Source organism: Oratosquilla oratoria, chromosome 8 (assembly GCF_046742065.1).
Source record: "Oratosquilla oratoria isolate Oo_2021 chromosome 8, ASM4674206v1, whole genome shotgun sequence".
Lineage (NCBI taxonomy): Eukaryota > Metazoa > Arthropoda > Malacostraca > Stomatopoda > Squillidae > Oratosquilla > Oratosquilla oratoria.
In genome coordinates, this window is record NC_134784.1 from 37371670 (window position 1) to 37385110 (window position 13441).

The window sequence follows — 13441 nt, forward strand, 5'->3', positions numbered from 1 at the left end:
CGACCCCCCTCTCTCTGTACCCCTCATGCAGAAAAGGAGAAGACGGGGAGAAATCCCTTCAGGCTGTGTCAATTTATTTCTCATACATACACCCTCACCCACCATCCCCCACCCCCTCATGCATCACAGCATCATCCATACACAACCCTTCTCCATTCACCCCTATCTTCTGTCCTCTCCCGTCCTTCCTCAACAGACATTCCTCTCTTTTGTAATGCACCTTTTACCCCACCCATCCATCTCCTAGGATGCCCCCTCATATTCACTCCTTCCACCTCTGCCTTCCACACCTCTTTTACTAATCTTTCTTCACTCCTTCTTTCCATGTGTCCAAACCATCCTAATACCCTTTCATCAACCCTATCTCCCAACTCCCTTTCCACCCCTGTTCTCCTCACCTCCTCATTTCTCACTCTATCTAGCCTAGTAACCCCAATCATACTTCTCAGACATTTCATCTCGAACACATTCAAACTCCTTCTCTCTTCCTCTCTTATTTATTATTACTCAGAGTAAAAGAGAATGAGTAATACAGTAGTGACTTTATATTGTATTATACAGGTAGTGTAATACAAATTATATATGGCAGCTGATGCTACACATGAGAATTTGAGTTATACTGAAGTGGTTGATATGTGCAGTAGGATGCCATTATCAACTTTGTCAGAAGCTTTGGCAAAATCAAAAAACAAAACACATTTTTTTGTCAGCCAAATTTTTCAATAGCCAGTCATAGTATAAAAACATAAGAATGAAGGAGACTGCAAGAGACCATAAGGCCTACACTAGGCAGTTCCATGTCCATTACCACATGTCTTCCCCATCCATAAAGTTGTCTAATCGTTTCTTATAAAAAATAGTTTCAGTGCTCACTACATGGTTACTAAGTCTATTCCATTCATTGACCACCCTATTAGTAAACCAATTCTTGCCTATTTCCTTCTTAAATCTAAATTTGTCCAATTGAAATCCATTACTGCACGTCCTGCCTTGTTGTCTTAATATGATGACCTTGTTTGCACCACCCATGTTAAAGCCTTTGATCCACTTGAACACCTGTATTAGATCAACCCACACTCTGCATCTTTCCATAGAGTGTAAGTTAAGCTGCCTAAACCTCTCTTCGTAAGGTAAATTTCTGAGCCCATGTATCATTTTGTCCATTCTCCTCTGTACTGATTCTAGTGAATTGATGTCCATTCTATATGGCAGAGACCAAAACTGTACTACATAGTCAAGGATGGGTCTAACTAACACTAGAGTTTGATAATTACCTCTGCACTTCTATTTGTACCTGTCCTAGCAATGAGACCTAATATCTGTTAGCTTTATTTCTGGTGCTAATGCACTGTTTCCAGGATTTAAGGTCAGGACTCACTAGAACTCCCAAATCTCACACTCAGTTTTCTCTAAAAATGTGTTATCTAATCTATATCTGTTTTTGGGATTGTGTAGCCCTATGTTTAACACACTACACTCGAGATATTGAAGTCCATTTCCCATTTCACCAACCATTTGAACAATTTGTTAAGATCATCCTGCAGAATCTCAGTGTCATCTCTTGACCTAATTAGGCATCCTATTTTATTGTCGTCTACAAACTTACTAACATCACTATTAATCCCATTGTCCAAGTCGTTTGTGTACATAATGAACAATAAGGAACCCAAAACCGAGCCCTGAGGAACTCCACTAGAAACACTCCCCCACTTGGATTTTACTCCATTTATGGTGACCCAATGTTTTCTGTTACTGATCCAAGCTCTAATTCATTCTAACACTTTTCCTCCTATGCCATGGGCTTTGATTTTATTTAGTAGTCTCTGGTGAGGCACCTTGTTGAACGCTTTGCTAAAGTCAAGGTAAATAACATCGTAACTATCATTGTTACCTGATGCCTTATATACATTAGTGTAAAAAGAAGATTAGTCACACAGGACTTACCCTTGGAGAAACCATGCTGTGAGTCATGAATCAAATTATGTCTCTTGATGTGATCTCTGAGTCTATTAACTATTATTGATTCAAGCATTTTACCTATAACTGATGTCAAACTGATTGGACTGTAGTTGCATATAGACAATTTATATCCCTTTTTGAAAACAGGAACAACATTTGTCTGCCCCCAAGCAATAGACACAAAAACAGTCTACTGATTTATCAAATATTTCTGTTAACTGGTCGGAGATTTCAATTTTACACTCTTAAAAACACTCTTGGAAAAATTATGTCTGGAACCAGGATTTTGTAGCTTTAAGTCTTTCAATCTGTTTGACTACTTCTACCTAACTAATGCTGATATTTGATAGTCTGCTTTCTTCATCCCCACTAAAGACTGGATCGCAGTCAGGTACCTTATCTAACCCCTCCTTAGTAAACACCGAGAAAAAATGTTTGTTAAATGCCTTGCTCATTTTTTCCTCCGATTCTATCATGACATTTTTAATTGGACCTATCTTTTCCTAATTTTTTGTTCTTTAGAGATGAAAGAAGCTCTTTGGGTTGGATCTAGTTTATTTGGCAACCTTAATTTCACAGTTACATATCGCTGTGTGCATGTTCTTTTTAACCAGAGGGTACTTGTCCTCAGAGCGATTATGAACGGAATTGGAGTGGTGATAAGAATGGATACAATCAGGCAGCTGGTCGGGGTTAAGTTTATTGATGGCAGGTGAAGCTTGATTGGCCCAATGGCTAGAGGAACAGGAACCGCCGAGCGTCATCAAGGGCCATAAAATGACGGCGAGGACAGAAGAGAGTAGTGTTACTGTAGAGCGTGATCATGATGAGAGACGTCCACGCGGGAGACACGTGACGAAGTGGATAGAACTGCGCTTTGTACGACTGAGGATGAAAACTTCCTTGCTACATTCGATGGGGTCACCTGGAAGGTGGAGTTGCATCTAAAGGGAGGAGTGCCTACGCTGAGTAACAGAATCGGTTGCTACAAACATACCCTCAGAGAGGGAGTGCGAGGAAACTTTGATAAGGAAGTGCAGCAATGGATTGAAGAACGCATCCTGAGGCCTTGGAGGGAGCCGGTGGAGAACGGAGTTTTGCCACTAATGCCGGAAGTGCAGCCGACAAAGAGTAAGGTTTGCCCCGTCTTTGACTTGAGGGAATTTAATCCTTTTGTGAAATGTCATACGGGCGATGATTTCGTGGACGTATGTAGTGAGACTCTCCGTAGGTGGCGGTAGGTGAGCGGGGCGTGTACAATTGTGGATCTGAGGGCGGCGTACCTGCAATGCAGGTTCATGTAGGAGAGAAGCTGTAGCGATATCAACTAGTGAAATTTGGGGGGTGGGGAAGGGCACCGCGTTTCGGTCGCAAGTGCTGAAGGAAATGCTGGACAAGTGGAACACAAAACGCTTTTTTTAGAGCTGCCCACAGGCCAAGTGCAAACGGGATAGTAGAGCGACATCACCGCGCCATCAAGACCATCGCCTAGAGGACACTAATGTCGCTTGTGGAGGTAGTCTTCTAGTATAATATGTCGTCCAGGTCGGGAGAAGATGAAGAGTCGGTCCCCCAGAAGGCCATATTCAAGAATGAATGACGACATCCAAGCGTAGCGCCGACAGTGCTTACTAAAATTGAGGAACTACGTCGGTGCGAGTTGAGGAGAAGTGGGTGAAGCCACACGCTAACAAATGTATCTCGCAGTGGGCGAGGGGCGTTGTGACACGTGAATTCGCAGAACACCGCGGCATATCATGGACCTACGTCGGGTAGTTGACGGCGGAAAATGCAGTACAAAGAGCATCGATATGGCAGCAAAAGGAGACGCGACGATAAGGCGACTGCAGCAAAACAGACGTTTTCCGGGATGGTTAGAAGACGATGGGGGAGATGAAGAAAATTATTATCTTGAGATCAAGGGTGGGGGGGTGAATGTGATGGATGAACGTACGAAATATGTGAGATGAAGGGGGGGGGCGTTGGCACCAAGGATTGGGACACGGGCTTGGGTGTTTGGGTAGACGGGAGTGAATGAAGACGTGGGCGGTAGGATGTACGGCAGAAAGTTAGGTTGTTCGTGACAATTATGCGGTTAGGATGTAGATAGTGTAGCACGCAGTTGTTAGGAGCGTGGAATGGAACCTGGCATTTATTCACAAGAAAAAGTCCTCCAGTTCTAAAATTTCGCACAGACTTAGATCGCAGTGTAATTTATTTATGTTAGTATAATGGGGGAAAATCCTCTCCGAGCAGAACGTGAAGTTTGGCACCCTTTACATACATTAACTGGTCAGGAGTACTTAGGTTAGTTAGAAGCACTCAAATCATTTCCCAGTGCAGACTACGGATACTGCAGTAGACCGCACGTTAAAGTAGCATCAAATTTATTTTGCAATCATAGAAAAGTTATTGTCACAATTTTTGAAATTGTGACACCCGGCTCGCTGTCTTCCCTTCCCATTTTCTCGTCTGATTTCTCACCGTTACGGCCCTTCATTCCCTATACTCGGGGGAATTACCAGAGTCCTTAAGACTTCTAGTAGCTACATCCTGTCCTTTCTCCTCCTCGTTATCCTCTTCAACTGTCGTGCCATTTTTGACAATCAATTTCAGTGCCTTAACGAAGGGAGAGACTTCTAATTATCTAGAAACACCCCCCTTTTGATTTGTGTTCTCAGAGCCAAGCTCAACGGTTTTCGCGCCCAAACAAAGCGCCCAAACACACCCCCTCCCCCCCCTGCGCTGCCACATATTTGTTTTAAGCTAGGCAATTAGAATAATTAGGATTGTATCTAACCCGCTCGTGAACAGTGTCTACCTCATGGAACAATTGGAACTGTGTCATCTCCCACATGAACATTATTCGTAGTACCCTTCGCAACTAGGGACGGAGACATAGAACTATTGGCAACGTCGGAAGCCGGCTAGCGGGCATCACGACCTCACATGCCGCGAGACAGAGGTCAGTCTATCCATTAGGGTCAAGCAGGGAGGTTCGGGCCGCTCACGTCCTTGAGAGCCCAATCGCGCCCTATCCTCCCTCATGTGGCTATTAAGGATTTACATCCTTAAGTGAGCGCTTACGCACTGTAGACATTCGAAGAGTGATTGCGGGACAAATCCCCTTCCGAAACTTATCAGGTGGAGTGCTGTGTGTGACATCCCGACCATCATGGGGGTGTGAATAGTGTCTAGAGGCATCCAGCCTCCAGTGAACAAATCATTCGTGTATCAAGGGGTCACGTACGTACCTGTACCCCTTTCCTCGGGACACTGACCTGAAAGGAACTGGATAGCGAATACAAGAAGCCCCCTACGTGTTCAAACCCGCTCCCCCACCACGAGGCTAATCACAAAGGATGACCCGGGTTCCCGCCGTGATCGACAACACCGATATCCTTCAATAGCAAAAGCATCCTGCCAGAACGAGGAACAGTACCCCATGGAAGTCATCCCCTCACCCAGCAGAGACCCTCTAAGGATAATAGCAAGTAACAAAGAGTATTTACTAGATAGGACCCCTAGATAGGCGCGCAGGGAGATAGGATAGATAGGATGTATGTGTGAATCCAACTGTTAAAACCCTTATTTAATGTCAAGTAGCATATTTCTAGTGTTTAATTATTCAATTCATTAAAACTCACAATAGGAGTTCTGGGTTTCATTAGCCTAGGACGGTTCACTTAATGAGTTGTCCCATCATACCCCTCCCCCCTCTTTGATCTACTCTCACGCTTGCCTTGGAGGGAAGGCGAGTGGTCCCGAGATGTGATACAAATCGCCTGGACTTCGGTTCCCCAACTGCAGCTATCTTCCCCCTCCCTTCATCAATCACTTAAGGTACGTGTTACCCACACCACCTCATCTACCACCTTCTTCCACTGTCCAGGAATTTGCGTCAGTTATGTTATATTAATAAGATGTGATATAACATGATAACAGGCGAATGAACTGACTTTTAATCTTGTTTATAGACTTGGATTTGGCCCACTCTGATGGTAAGAGGCTTTTTTCCGCTGGGATTTTGTCAATATGTTTTTTGCCTGGTTAAGAGACCAAACAACCATATATTTTTATATGATTTAAAAAAAATTAATTACTATTTACAAGGTTTTATTTGATATATATATATATATATATATATATATATATATATATATATTTGCAGTAACGGAGCGACGTATCGTTTACTTTCGCGTTAGTTCTTGGTTCTTCATTTAATACGACATTCGTCTCTAATTTCTCTTTCACTTGTATCGCCACCTAATCCTAAGCTAGCTAAGCTCTATCTATATTTTTCTTCTAATGCGCCTCTATCATTTGTACCTCCCCCCATACACTTCACATACGCACTGGCCACGCACACCAGCCAACGTCCCATTCGCCTTCCTTCTAGATGGTATCCTTTGACCCCGTGCCGGGATGCCAACTGTACATCCGTACCCGTACCACATTCAAACCACAATACTATATTATTTTTCATTGCAACAATTCATGTTTCATTTCTTGATGGAAGTGATAGACGCCAAAATCCTGGATGTTTAGAAAATGGATTCTCGCCCGGACGCCCACTTTGACACTTTAATCCAGGACATGTCCGGGAAAATACGGACGTATGGAAACCCTAGGTTAGCCTAACTAAACTTGAAGAGTGACAAAAATAAGGAAGTTATAAAAAAAAGTGGTGTCGGGGGAAAATACCCAAATTACCTTGTGATACCTTGTTTCTGTCTTCAAATTTTTTATTATGGTTTTATTTATCTATTTGTTTATTTTATCTTATTTATTTATTTGTCTTTTTTTTTTATTCACCTAGTATCTTACAGGAAGGGGAGCTATGCTTGTGGTGCCCCGTCTTTGTATCTCGCAGTGTCTTGTTTGCTCTTAAATTCGTGTATAGTTTTTGTACACAGTATTGTTTTATCCAGTTTGTTCCAGATATCCACCACTCTGTGTGGATTTTTTTTTCAGGTCTCTTCTATAACCATCCCTTTTGAGTTTCCATGCCCCCTTGAATTTCTCTTATCCTAGTTTAGAAATTCATCTCAATCAAGGACTTCTGTGCCTTTTGTGATTCTGTAAATGGCCAGGTCGCCTCTTTCTCTTCTTTATTCCAAAGTAGGTAATTTCAGTTTAGCTAGTCTCTCCTCATATGACAGGTTTGAAAGTGTTGGGGCCATTTTCGCTGCTGCTCTCAGGATTCGTTCAATTTTCTTTATATTCTTTTTGGTACTAGGTGACCATAGTGTTGCAGCATACTTCAGTCTAGGCCTTATTAGTGACTAATTTTTTTTTTTTTTTTTTTTTTTTTTTTTTTTTTTCTTTCCTACAATTTCTTCGTCCAAATAGGTAAAAGCCACCTTTATTGATCTTAGCAAGTTGTAAGAATCTCCGACAATTTTTTTTTATCTGATTATCAGGGGACATGTCATTTGAGGTAATTACTCCCAAGTCTTTTCCAGATTCCACTGTATTACCTTGTTCCAATTTTATATTGTCCTAATATTATTATTATTCTTTTTCCGAACTCCATTATGCTACATTTCTTTATGTTGAAGTCTACTTCCCACTTTTGGCTCCATTTCCAAACCTTGTTTAGGTCTCTCTGTAGTGATTCACAATCCGTTTCAGTATTCACTTTCCTCAGCAATTTAGCATCATCTGCAAAGAAGCTCATGTAACAATCCACATCATCCATGTCATTCACATAAATAGCGAACATTATTGGAGCCAATACCGATCCCTGTGGAACTCCACTAATCACCTCCCAAGCTGAACTCTTTTCTCTGAGCACTACTCTTATTATTATTATTGTTATTATTATTATTATTATTATTATTATTATTATTATTAATGCCATGCAAGAAATCCTCCATCCAGTTGAATAATTTATCTTATATCCCTTCTATGCTTTCCTTTTTTTTTTTTTTTTAATAATAATTTTTTGTGTGGTACTTTGTCAAAGGCTCCCTGTAAGTCTAGGAAAGCACAATCAACCCATCCATCCCTTTCTTATATATATATATATTAGTCTTGAATAGAAGCAGATTAAGTTTATGGCACATGACCTTCCCTGTCTAAATCCAAATTGTCTTGGGTTTATATTGTTTTCCTCCAGATGTTTTATCCATCTATTCTTGATAAAATTTTCACAAAATTTTGCTACAGAGAGGGAGACTGGTCTACAACTTGTTGGTTACAAAGGATTACAAAGGCGGAGCATGCCGACAGGAGACCTTTTGGTCCATTATTAGGTCGGATGCGAAAAAATATAATTATGATAAATAAATAAAGAATAAAATAAATAAGTAAAATAAAAATAATGATAATAAAATAAATAAATGGATAGGTGTAGTTAAATAATAAACAAATAGGTAAACAGTAAATAACAATAATAAATTGACAGATAAATAATGATAAATGAAAATCAAGCAAATAATAAACAGACAAAAACAAACATAAACAATATGAAATAAACGGCAGTCATTACAGCATCTTGCTTAGATGTTTATCTAAACGAGTCAGCTTCGAACTGAACTACATTGCACTGCCTCTGCAGGAAGTTTATTCAATTCATTGACTACACGGTTGGCGAAGTTGCTTCTACCCACTTCCACGTTGAATTTATTTCCTGACAGTTTGAGACCATTATTTCTTGTCGGATTCTCAGGGTAAAATTTTGTCACTTTTGATGCCAATCCACTTTAGAATCAAGACCTGCATCGAGTCAACTCTAAGTCTACGCTTTTTTAGGGAAAACAGATTCATGTGTTTTAGTCGATTTTCGTATGAATTATTTTTCATGTTTGGAATCAGTTTTGTGGCCGTTGTGTCACAATTTTTGAAATTGTGACACCCGGCTCGCTGTCTCCCCTTCCCATTTTCTCGTCTGATTTCTCACCGTTTCGGCCCTTCATTCCCTATACTCGGGGGAATTACCAGAGTCCTTAAGACTTCTAGTAGCTACATCCTGTCCTTTCTCCTCCTCTTTATCCTCTTCAACTGTCGTGCCATTTTTGACAATCAATTTCAGTGCCTTAACGAAGGGAGAGACTTCTAATTATCTAGAAACACCCCACCCCTTTTTGATTCGTGTTCTCATAGCCAAGCTCAACGGTTTTCGCGCCCAAACAAAGCGCCCAAACACACACACACACACCCTGCGCGCTGCCACATATTTGTTTTAAGCTAGGCAATTAGAATAATTAGGATTGTATCTAACACGCTCGTGAACAGTGTCTACCTCATGGAACAATTGGAACTGTGTCACCTCCCACATGAACATTATTCGTAGTACCCTTCAACACTAGTGGCGGGAACGTAGAACTATTGGCAACGTCGGAAGCCGGCTAGCGGGCATTTTGACCTGACATCCCGCAGGACACAGGGCAGTCTAAGCATCGAGTTCATCAAAGGAGGTCGGACCGCTCGTTCTCGGAAGTCCAATCGTGTCCTTTCCTCCCTCATGTGACTGTTGGGGATTTTCATCCTTGAGAGCCAATCGAGTGTCGATTATTTGGGTACAAACCCCCTCACTCAAGAACTCTAATAGTGCAGTGCGATTGACCGGGACTACGTCGGTGAAGTGACTTGCAAGCCCATCACAGCGCCCGCCCAGGCCGTCACCCCCCGCCCCCACCAAATGCGGAGCAGCGCCGGTCGGAGCTCAGCAGGAGACCACGCTAATTGAAGACGTCTCCACAAGCAAGACACATATTAAGTACAAATACTTTAACAATTTCTTAAGCTAGGAACGCGCGCAGGGAATAGATAGGATGTATGTATGAAAGCCAACTGTTAAAACCCTTATTTAATGTCAAGTAGCATATTTCTAGTGTTTAATTATTTAATTCATTAAAACTCACAATAGGAGTTCTGGGTTTCATTAGCCTAGGACGGTTCACTTAATGAGTTGTCCCATCATACCCCTCCCCCCTCTTTGATCTACTCTCACGCTTGCCTTGGAGGGAAGGCGAGTGGTCCCGAGATGTGATACAAATCGCCTGGACTTCGGTTCCCCAACTGCAGCTATCTTCCCCCTCCCTTCATCAATCAATTAAGGTACGTGTTACCCACACCACCTCATCTACCACCTTCTTCCACTGTCCAGGAATTTGAGTCACGTTGTACGATATAATTGGTTCTTTGTTTCCTCCTTTATAAACTGCTACAATATTGGCATTTTCCCAGCCCTTTGGTATGTTTCCTTCTTTGTCCATTAATTCTTCTTTACATTATTTTAATATCCAGTTTGCAATTCCATCTCGGCCGTGTGCTTTCTTGACATCAAGGTTCGTTAGTTGATCCATTATTTATTTTCGTGTTATTGTTATTTCCTTCATGGGAGGTGATTGCACTTCAGTTCCTTCGTCCCAATGTTATACTTTTTCTCCAGTGAAAACAGTTTTGGAGTTGTTGTTCATGACTTCGGCCATTTCAAAATATTCTGTATAATCTATATTTGCGTGGCGTAGTTTCACCATTTTCTGTTCATTTTTAAGTTTACCATTCACATATCTATAGAGTAGTTTGGGTTGATATTAAATTTTTCTGTGATATCTTTTTGTATTTTTTTTCCTTCTTCTTTGCGCACTTTTACATGTTCATTTCTATGGTTGACATATACTCGTATTTTCCCCCTTTCCTTTTTTTTTTTTTTTTTTTTTCCCAAGCTTTATCTTTTTCATCTTTCGCCTCACTGCATCTTCTGTTGAACCAGCACTTGATGTACACCTTTTCCTGTTTCTGTCTTGGTACGTATTTATTCACTCCTTCGTTGTAAATTTCCATCAAAACAATCCATTTCTCTTCCATTTGTGTCTCTATAACATATGAGTGTGTTACTTTGGACTAGGTGACAGGGAGAGAGTGATGCGCAGTTTCATTGTATATTTTATTTTAGTGCAGGTACATGTGTCAGATGCGGACGTGGCGTGGTCCCCAAGTGGGGGACCGACCGCGAAGGCCTAGTAACTTGTAACAAGTTAACAAGTCGACCCATAAGGGGGCCATTAAACCTGGTGTGAAGTTGTTCAATCTCTTCGTTTTTTCGTTTTCTTGTTTAGCCTGCTCGCTCGGGGCAGGCATTACATATATGCGGGACTGACCCGACACCATGACCAGGGCGCGGTGCAGACGACGTAATATCCATGATCACTCAAGGGGTTCAAAGACCGCCAGACGGTCGCCCTGGTAAGGCCATTTTGGTTTGTAAGGATGTGGAGAAGGCATTCGATATTGTCTGGCATGAAGGCCTTAAGTACAAATTGTACCACAATTTCGACTTTGCCCTGCCGTTCACAAGGTTGCTCTGCAACTACCTGGACGACAGGACAATAAGAATAAAGTGGCGGGGCTGTCTGTCCCAACCTTTTGTGCCGAAGGCTGGAATACCGCAAGGGTCAGTCCTTGCCCCCACTCTGTACAATCTATATACGAATGACCTGCCAGAGCCAGCTTATCCACGCAACCAGGCTCTAACTCTTTCGTATGCGGACGACTCTAACCACATCAGCAGACACAAAACGCTGCAGGGAGCGTTACACGTAATGCAAAACATCCTTAACGGGGCACACGCGTGGGAGCAACAGTGGTGCATAAAGACCAACGCGTCGAAATGCAATGCTGTATACTTCTGCTGCAAGCGAACCAACAGAACAATCACAAACACTCCTCTTAAAATAAACAACACAAACATCCCAGTAAAGGACCATACCTGTGTGCTGGGTAGCACACTTGATAGTGGCCTTACCTGGACCCCACACATCCGCAAGCAGGGAGCGAAGGCTAGGGCTGTGCTGGGAAAGCTAAGACGCTTCAAAACTGCAACACTGACCACCAAACGTCGATTGTACCTAGCCCTCGCCAGACCGATTCTGTGCCAGTCCCCGGGACTAAGCCAGCTGACATGTCCCACTAATAACTACGAGCATCAGAAGGTTCAGAATGCCGCTGTCAAGTTCATCATGGGTTCGCGATGGAGCGACTTCAGAACCACTGAGTCTCTACATCGAATTTCCAACATCCGTCCACTCAACCAACACAAACACAAACTTCACTCAAGACACCTAGAAAAACTGCATGACAGACACAAACACCTGATACAACACATTGCACCTAGACCACACCGTACAGACTATCTGTCAGCTGCGCCCGTCCCACGTGCGGTATATACAATAAGACGTGTATAACCGTACCTATTAATAATACACCCCTTCACCAGCTTTGACTGGTGATAGCAATAATGATGAAATAATGGGTTTGGTACGATTGGTCTAACGACGATTGGTCTAATACCGATTGGTCCAAAGCCAATTGGTCTAATAGACCAATTCGTCTAAAACCGATTCGTCCAATATACTATTTGGTCTAATGACGATTAGTCTAAAATTGATGTAAAGACAATGATAGAAATACAAGAATTTAAATCAGAGACTTTTATTTAAGATACACAGATGAAATTATTTTTCTATAGATGCTCTGTCTTAATGGAAAAAAACAACCCTTGTTAGTTGTTCCAGGCATTTCGGATTTAACTGCATTTATAACACTAATTTCGAAGTCAGTGATTATCATCTGAGGAGAAAGGTAAATTTCGTTTTCCGCAGCATAATCTTGTAGATCACGGAATAACTGAATATAACTACATCGATTCGATTGGCTTCCACAGATCCACAAGTATGATCACTTTGTTTTGTTACAATGTGACAATTATCTTCACAGTGAGTTACGGCAGATCCTTTACATGATCTTGTTTCGCATCGCCAGTAAAATGTTTCTTTACCACTTGTCTTTTGAACCCTTTTTGAGCGCAATGTAAACAGATAACCATCTGCAGCAAGCTTTTCCTTTCCTCTTTCGGATAGCACAATTTCACACACAGGAAACTCCATGCTAAGGGCTTAGGAGAATACTCCAAAATGCAAATACTCTAAAACAAAGTAAGAAAGAACTTCGACACAAACTATCTCTTAGTTAAATCGGTAGTTAGAATAAAGAAATTTTGCACAAACTATCCTCTAGGTGAAGCGGTAGTTAGCTATGGTAATTAGACGAATCGTATATTTGGTTTTAGATCAATTCGCTTTGGACCAATCTTAGTTAAATCGGTAGTTAGAATAAAGAAATTTTGCACAAACTATCCTTTAGGTGAAGCGGTTGGTTTTAGACCAATCGTGTTGTTGGACCAATCGTACTATTGGACGAGATGGTTTTAGACCAATTGGCTTTGGACCAATCGGTATTAGACCAATCGTCCGGGACCGGAAATAATAATAGTAATAATAATATTGCATGTAGCCCAATAATTGACAGGCTACAAGCATACACAACTCAAACCCAACCTGGGGAAAAGCAGGAGAGCTCATGCCTTACCTGGGGCTAATCAGGAACGCGCTCTACACGCGGGAAGTGAACTCTACTCACTTCCCGTAAGATACACACACACACCTCTCACGAACATAGCCACGACCCACGCACA

General features: G+C 41.8%; 1 protein-coding gene across 1 annotated transcript in view; it reads left to right on the forward strand.

Moving 5' to 3' along the window:
- LOC143027703 (uncharacterized) overlaps positions 1-13441 on the forward strand; it is a 36250-nt gene that overhangs the window by 4394 nt on the left and 18415 nt on the right. The gene's annotated exons all lie outside the window — the stretch shown is intronic.